This window comes from Chrysochloris asiatica, unplaced genomic scaffold (genome assembly GCF_000296735.1).
Source record: "Chrysochloris asiatica unplaced genomic scaffold, ChrAsi1.0 scaffold00044, whole genome shotgun sequence".
Classification (NCBI taxonomy): domain Eukaryota; kingdom Metazoa; phylum Chordata; class Mammalia; order Afrosoricida; family Chrysochloridae; genus Chrysochloris; species Chrysochloris asiatica.
The window spans coordinates 10,879,790-10,888,560 of NW_006408562.1; the positions used below are offsets into that span (position 1 = coordinate 10,879,790).

Here is an 8,771-nt window from a genome sequence, read left to right on the forward strand (position 1 = left end):
CCTGCAGATGATACCCACTTGCCATGGCTCTAATGATGGGATGAACAGAGCTCAACCCGAAGAAGCTAGAAGAGGAAAAAAGCGTCATCTGATACAGTTTGATAAACTGGACATCCACCTATAAATGCAGCAGTCCAAAAGAGGAAATAAATCCCTCCACCAAGAATTATTCCCAACCCCTCCACACAAAGAGTAGATAGGGCTGGCCATCTTGAATATTGACCAACCAAAATGGGAGAAGGGATACAACGACAAGAAGTGACTGGCTTACAAGCTTTCAAGAGGGAACCTAGATCCACAGGGCAGGGAGGATGATAAGAGTGTCCAGTGAGTAGTATCCGACGTGTCTAGGAAGGGCAGATGAAAAGAAATGCAGATGGGTCCCTTGGGAAGCAAGGATGAATAATTGTTACCAGGACTAATTGTGAGGACTGGAAATGTAAAGGTGGACATTTTATAGCAAGGAGGGGAGTGATTAACCTTTCAGTCTAGGAGCGGAGGGCCCTGGGACCATCAATGGAGAAGAGCAGAGAGCGGGACCCCACCCAGAGGAGCAGTGAGGCTGGAGACTGAGACAGAGAGGATGACGTGAAGAGAGAGGATGACATGAAGAGATGGAGTGGCTGGGGACTAGGGATCCGGAGACGGAGAGGGGCTGTGTGCTGAGGACCTTGAGGGGAGGGCAGGCAGGATTGCATGGTGTACCCTTTGGTTGGGTGATGATGCATGGACGGGATGGTAACTATGGCAATGAGACGATGTATGATGGAATGAATGTAAAACTAATGTTCCCCCATGTAGACTATCACACAATAAAACATTAAAAAAAAAAAGAATAGATTTGACACATTAAACACTAATAACTGAAGACCAGAAGCGTTGTGGGATAACATCAAATACATCATACGTAAAGAGAGCCAAAGTATTTAAAAAGACAACAAAGACAGAGAAGACCAAAATGGTGTTAGAAGAGAATCTGAAAATTACTCTTGAAAGTAGTGTGGCTACATTGGAAGGAATGATGAAGTAAAGTAAAAGCAAATGGAAGAAATGTGGAAATAAAAGAACTGAATAGAAAATTCCAAAGGACAACTTGAGAAGACAAAGGAAAGTATTATAATGTAATGTGCAGTTAACTGGAGTTGGAAAGCCAAAAGGGAAGAACATGCTCAGCATTTCTCACACTGAAAGAATTGAAGAAAAAACTCAAATCTTGAGTTGCAATACAGTTATTCTATGGGCAAAACATTAAACAAGGCAGGAAGCATCAAAAATATATATAAAAGGAATACACAGAGTAACTGTACCAAAATGAATTGTTTGGCGTTCAACTTCATGATAAAGAGAAAATATTGAAGTTGTTATGGATTTCATTTTACTTGGCTCCACTAACAGTGCCCAAGGAAGCAGCCGTCAGAGTATTACATTCAAGTAATATGCTGCAAAAGACTTTATATTTTTGTGTACATCTCCCCACACCACCACCCCCCGCCCAAAAAAAAAGAAAAGAAAAGAAAAACAGAGGGAATGGAAGCAAATGCTGTTGAATGATGATGCATGGAGGAGATTGTAATCATGCAATGAAACAATGGTGTAAAGCCAATAGTCTCCCATATAAAGTATCACTCAGCCCACAATAAAAAAAAAAAAAATTAAGGTTTTTATAAAGTAATCAAAAGAAAATACCACTTTGAGGACTAGGGAACACTTAACCTAAGTCAAGGCATTTTCATCTCCTCAAATGCATATGGACTCCTTGTAACTACGAACCACAAAGTCAACAGTTCAAACCCACCAGCTGTACCTCAGAAACCCTATGCAGGGTCACTATGAGTCAGAACCCACTTGACAGCACTTAAGAACAACATATGCATGTGAAAGCTAAACAGTGAATAAGAAAGAAGTGATGTCTTTAGTGTTGGTGGAGAATATTGAATTTTAAGTTATGTTGTTGGTGCAGAATCTTGAGTATACCATGGACTGCTGGAAGAACAAACAGATATGTCTTAGAAGTACAGCCAGAATGCTCCTTGAAAGCAAGGATAGTGAGATTTTGACTTACATGTCTTGGACATGTTATCAAAAGGGAGCAGTCCTGGAGCAGGACATCATACTTGGTCACGCAGATGGTCAGTGAGAAAGAAAGCCTTCCTTAAGAAGGAATGGCACAGATGGCAACAGTGGACTCAAACATAGCAGGAATTGTAAGGGTAACACCGGACCAGGAAGTGTTTCATTTTATTGTACATAAGGTCACTATAAGTTGAAATCAACTCAAGGGCACCTGACAGCAAAAACAAAGCACTACTGAAGGTAGAGTGGCTGGCTCAGCTGAGGAGAGGTCACCTGATTGTATGGACAGGAAAACAGTGAAGAACATGGCAGCTTTTACCCTAAGGAAAGGGCAGCACCATTCAGAATTGTGACAGAATTTATCTGATGGAATGGTTTCTTGAAGAGGATGTAAACTTCATGAAAAATAAAAAGTATTTCCCTTTAAAAGATACTCTTGGTGAGAACATTTTCAATGTGTCTTCAGTCAATACACAACATTCTCTAATGGAAGAACAGCTACTAACTTTTTTAAGCAGACCAGTCATAGTAAAATGTGAGAGATGAAAATAAAGAAATTCAAAAAACAACAGTTCATCTTGATGCAGGTCAGAAACATTTTGAGACTATATGTACATCTTGTGACCTGATCTATGCTCCTTCCAGCCCCGAAGATGAACTGTCGCATGTTCAGCATCACCAGAGACTTCTAGAGGATATCAAATAGGTGGTTTGAAAGAAAGAATGTAGTAGTGAGTTTGAGGATAGAAAAATCATTTTGGTCCTGTCACATTATCCAATTGTGTTATCAAAAAGTTAGATGATACCCAAGAATTTGTCTATAATGACTTTGAATTCCAACAGGTTATTTTTTCTCTTTATAGCTGATGAAAAACAAGTAGATGGATGTTTAATTGCAGAGCCCATCAAATAGGCTTTCTGTGCCATGTCTAAACTAACTGGCCCAGAATCCCCTACTTCTAACGATTATCACAAGGCTTACAAATGTTCAAATGTATCACAGTCTATAGTCTGCGTGGCAAGAAGAATATGAGTCTTCAGACTGAAGAGAAGAAAACGTACTGCAAGATGATTAGTAGATACTCTCAGGAATTGCTTCATGTTTGGCTGCTCTCTTAACACTGATGATATGCATTTTCTGACCCAAATCTAGATGGCAAATTATTTGCAACCAATTACTGCAACACCCCTAATTCCCTTGTATCCAATTTTAGTAGCTAAAGTCAACTTTAACTTAAAAACATTACTTTGAGGGTCCAACTAGTCGCTTGTCAACAATTTAAATATTAAAGCAGAATATAGTAAAACATATCTTGTCTCTTATACCTTATAAATTGAGAAGTTAGGGATACATTTTTTTTAATCTTGTGAGAAATTAAAGAAAGGAAAAATATTTGGATGCTCTATATTGACAAACAGTGTAAGTCCTTAATTATGAAACTTTATAGCTGTAATTCCAAGACTCATCTGTCTGTCTGTTTGTCATACTGTGGTAGCTTGAGTGTTGCTATGGTACTGGAAGCTTTGCCACCAGTAATTTTTATGCCAGCAAGAATAACTCATGGTGGACAGGTTTCAGCAAAACTCCCAGACTGACAACAAAAGGAGGAAGACCACTTCTGAATGGTGGTGGTGTTGGTTGCTAGGTACCATTGAGTCAATTCCAACTTGTAGTGGCCCAATGCACAGCAGAAAGAAACATAGCCCCATCCTGCACCATCCTTACAAATGCTGCTACATGTGAGCACATTGTTACTGTCACTGTGCCAATCTATCTCTTTAGGTGGCCCTCTGCTTTACCAAGTATAAAGTCCTTCTCCAGGGACTCGTCCCTCCTAATAATATGTCCGAAGTATGAGAGATGAAATCTGGCCATCCTGACTTCAGAGGAGCATTCTGGTTGTACTTCTTCCAACATAGATTTGTCTGTTCTTCTGATACTCCATGATACTTTTAATATTCTTAAAAACCATAACTTAAATATATCAATTCTTCTACTGTCTTCCTTATTCACTGTCCAACTTTCACATGCATATGAGGCCATTGAAAATACCATGGCTTGGGTCAGGCACATGTTAGTCCTCAGACTGACATCTTTGCTCTTGAACACTTTAAAGAGGTCTTGTGCAGAAAGTTTGCCTAATGCAATATATCATTTGATTTCTTGACTGCTGCTTCCATAAGTATTGAGAGTGGATCACAGTAAAATGAAAGCTTTAACATCTTCAACCTTTTTTCCATTTCTTTTCTTTTCTTTTGTTTTTTAAAGCTTTTATTGTGAACTGAGGGCAGATCAACAAATCATATTTTGTTTCCTTTCAAATATTACAATTCCATCCATGTACCATCAGTTAACAGTATTTACTTCTATTCCCTTTAATTTTTTTTTATGTAAAAAAAAGTCACACAGAAAAAATATATTCATTTAAATGTCCAAAGGGCACATTTTACCAGCCAGCCTTCTGCCCACAGCCTTTCTCAGTCCATTGGCCTCGAGTCCTTAGCTGTTCTCTGCTTCTGTCTCTGTTGTCACTGCTTCTCCGGTTAGGATCCCTCACTCCACTCATGCTCTTCTCTCTTGCTGATCTTAGGGTCATCTGTTCATGATATGAAAGATTAACTACTCCCCCTTTTTGTTTCACATCTTCTACATTTACAGTTGTGACAGTCTAAATTAGTCATCATAACAGTTACTCACAATTGAATCAAGAGATTCCTATCCCCATCCTTCCCCATCCCCTTTCACCAGACCCATTTGGACAAGAGGAAAACTATTCAATGAGCAGTCTACCTTATCCACCTCGTTCTGACACTGAGTACACTCTTGAAAGCGTGCAAGCCAGCTACTTTGTGCCTTTATAGATCCCCATTTTTGTAGCCAATGTCTAGGTTGCCTGTTCCTATTAACCCTGTGTACTGAGGGGACAGGCTTGATCCTTGATGTGAAGAATTGGAATTTTGAGAAACTACATCCATAAGTAAAGGTCCAGTTCATCAAACTGAAGTTTGATATGCTTGCTTCCCATATCAAACTTCATCTTCCTCTAGTCGAGCCCTGATCAGCAAGCCATAAAAGGTAGGTCTCTCGAACACCTCCCTCCATTTCAGACCAGCTGGCAACTTCACTTTCAGTTCTAGCCCCAAGTGGTGGAGTCAGTGTCCATGGGCTCAGGAGTTCACAAGTCAATGGGTGTCTATGGAACATGGTCAAATTCAGCCCATGTCTTCATTGCTGCATTTCCTCCACTTCCACTCACAAGTAGACCAGGGTGGTCACTGGCAAGCTTACAAGCCTGCTCGTGTGTTCCCTTTGAATTTCAATCTTGGAAGGAGGTTTACCTTGATGGGCTAATGGCTTTTCTTGCCTTGATGTCTCCAAGGCGAACAACTTGCTTGATCTTGTAACAGTCAAGCAATCTGCTTTTTTTTCTTGCTGGTCTTTCTTTCAAGAAACATCTTCTTTTCCTCTATGAGCTCCAGAAGGGTTTGCAAGTCCTTTCAAGTGGGAATGTCCCTCCTCAGAAGGTTCTGGATGGGGCTCAGGATTCCACAAAGGCTTAACAAGAATCCTATTTCCCTGGACAAAGTCTAATGCCCCTTTTTGCTAATCCAACCAGTTATAGGCTGAAAATGGGCTTACAAGCTTTCTGTAATCATATTATATCCCAGTATTCCTTTCCATCACACTTAAATGTCTAGTTTACAATAGTAGGCAGGGAAAACCAATATCCACAAGATAGTCAAACACCTTAATATTATTTCCCCTCCTTTACTCATTCAGACCATGTCTCCTTCCCTGTATCACAGAACCCTATTGTTCTGAGGTTGAGTATACATCACTATTTACCTCTATCCCATTTGATACATTCATGTGTCCCTAAGTCTTTGCCTGTCATTCTTGTTCATTCATCCCCCTCCCCTACTTGTGTATTGCCCTCTCCCTCTTTATTCATTGCCCTCCTCATCACCCAAGCTATGATGCATCTATCCCCTAACCTGTATCTTACTGTTCCCTCCCTCCCACCCCAGTTAACCATCAAAGAATTTTCCTTTTAGTATGAAAATCTTTTCTTAAGCTTTTTTTTACAATAATGGTCTTATGCAATATTTGTCCTTTTGCGACTAATTTCACTCAGCATAATGTCCTCAATGTTCATCCATGTTATGAGGTGTTTTGCAGCTTAATTTTTATTCCTCAAGGTAGCATAATATTCCATTGTGTGTATGTAGCAGAGTTTGTTTATTAATTCTTCCATTCATGAGCACTTAGACTGTCTCGATCTTTTTGCTATTGTGAAAAGTGCTGCTATGAACATTGGTGTGCATGTATTTATTTGTGTTCTGGCTTGTAGTTCTTGTGGATATATACCAAGTAGAGGAATTGCTAGACCATAAGGTATTTCTATTTCTTACTTTCTAAGGAAGTGCCATAGTGTTTTCCAGAATGATTGGACCATTTTATAATCCCACCAGCAAAGTAGGAGGGTCCCAGTCTCTCCAAACTCTCGCTAGCATTTGTTGTCCTCTGCTTTTTTTGAACTTCGTTATTATTACTGGTGTGAGGTATCTCATTGCTGTTTTGATGCACTGGACTACAAAGTCAGTTTGAATCACAAAGGTTGGCAGTTGAAGCTCAGCATTCACTCCTTTGAAACCCTATACAGGGTCACTATGGGTTGAAACTGACTCGACGGCACTTAACAATGGCTAATGAACATAGGTTTGCTGGCTGCCTGAAAGTTTTCTTTGATGAAATATCTGCTCATGTCCTCTTCCTATTTTCAAATTGGGTTATTTGTCTTTTTCTTGTAGAGGTGTTGTAGTTTTCTATAGATTTTAGAGATTTGTCCCTTGTGTGATTATGTTCTTACAGAAAGACTTTTCCCAGTCTGTGGGCTCCCTTTTTACTCTGTTGGTGAAATCTTTTGATGCATATAAATTTCTGATGTTTAATATGCTCCTGTCATCTTTTCTGTCCTCTAGTGTTTGTGTGGTTTTTGCCATGTGTGATAGTCTATGTATATCAAGTATTAGAGCCCTTAAGTTTGTCCCTATTTATTCATTAATTATCTTCATAGTTCTGAGATTTACATTTAGATCTTTAATCCACATAGAGCTAGTATTTGTATATGGTGTGAGATATGGGTCTTGTTTCCTTATTTTGCAAAACAATTTCCAGTTTTGCCAACACCATTTGTTCAATAAACTATCTCTTTTCCAATTTAATGGATTTTGGCTCTTTGTCCAAGATTGTTTGTGGATGGATTTATTTCTGGGTTCTCAATTCTGTTCCATTGATCTATGTATCTTTCATTGTACCAATAGCAGTTTTTTTTTGACCACTGTGACCGTGTGGTGAGGTTTGAAATGTGGGAGTGAGAGGCCTCCCACTTTGATCTTCTCAAGCAGTACTTTGCTTTTCCGAGGTCTCTTTCCCTTCCATATAAAGTTCATAATCGTTTTTTAAATCTCTTTAAAGAATGTTGATGGAATCTGGATTGGGACTATGTTATATCTATAGATAGCTTTCGGTAGTATTGACATTTTCACAGTGTTGAGTCTTCTTATCCATGAACATGGTATATTCTTCCATTTTTGTGAATCTCTTTTGGTTTCTAGTAGTATAGTAATGTTTTGTATTTTTCTTTGCATAGGTTTTTGTTTCTTTGGCTAGATTTATTCCTAAGTATTTCATCCTTTGGGTGGCTATTGTAAATGGTATTTTTTCCTAATTTCCTTTTTCAGAGCTGTCTTATTAGTATAGAGAAATATTACTGCTTTTTGTGTGTTGATCTTGTACCCTGTCACTTTTTGGAATCTTTCAATGAGTTCCTGTAAATTTTTTTCTGTGCCTTTGGGATCTTCTATGTATGTTGTTGTTCTTGTTAAGTGCTGTCAAGGCAGTTCTGACCCATAGCGACCCTGTATAGGGTTTCCAAGGAGCTTGAACCACCAACCTTGCAGTTTAAACAGCTTTGCAGTCTAGCGCATTAACCCACAGGATCACACCAGAACTCCTTTTCTATGTATGGTGGTTATGTGCCGTGGAGTCGATTCCAACTCATAGCAACCCTGTACAGGGTTTCCGAGGCTGTAAATCTTTACGGGAACAGAAAGCGTCATCTTTCTCCCATGGAATAGCTGGTAGTTTTGAACTGCTGACCTTGCAGTTCGTAGCTCAATTCATAACCACTGCACTATCAGAGCTCCTTTAGAATCATATTTTCTGCAAATAGAGTTTTACTATTTCTTTGCCAATTTGAATGCCTTTAATTTCCCAACATTGCCTTATAGCTCTAGCTAAGAGCTAGATACAATATTCCAGCACAGTACTGAATAGGAGTGGTGATAGAGGACATCTTTGTCTGGTTCCTATTTTCAAAGAGAGTGCTTTCAGTTTCTCTCCATTGAGAGTGATGCTGGCTGTTGGTTTTGTATAATCTAAATTATGGTGAGGAATTTCTCTTCAATATCTACTTTGTTGAATGTTTTTATCAGGGATAAGTGTTGGATTTTGTCAAATGCCTTTTCTGCATCAGTTGATAAGATCATGTGGTTCTTTTCCTTTTTTTTAAATTTATATGGTGGATTAAGTTGATTGTTTTTCTAATATTGAACCATCCTTGCATCCCTGGTATGAATCCCATTTGTCATGATGTATTTATTTTTTTGATATTTTGTTGATTTCTGTTGGCTAG

The 8,771-nt window shown here is 38.9% G+C and overlaps 1 protein-coding gene across 1 annotated transcript in view; it reads left to right on the top strand.

Moving 5' to 3' along the window:
* ATP10A (ATPase, class V, type 10A) overlaps positions 1-8,771 on the top strand; it is a 220,974-nt gene that overhangs the window by 121,150 nt on the left and 91,053 nt on the right. The window lies entirely within an intron of this gene.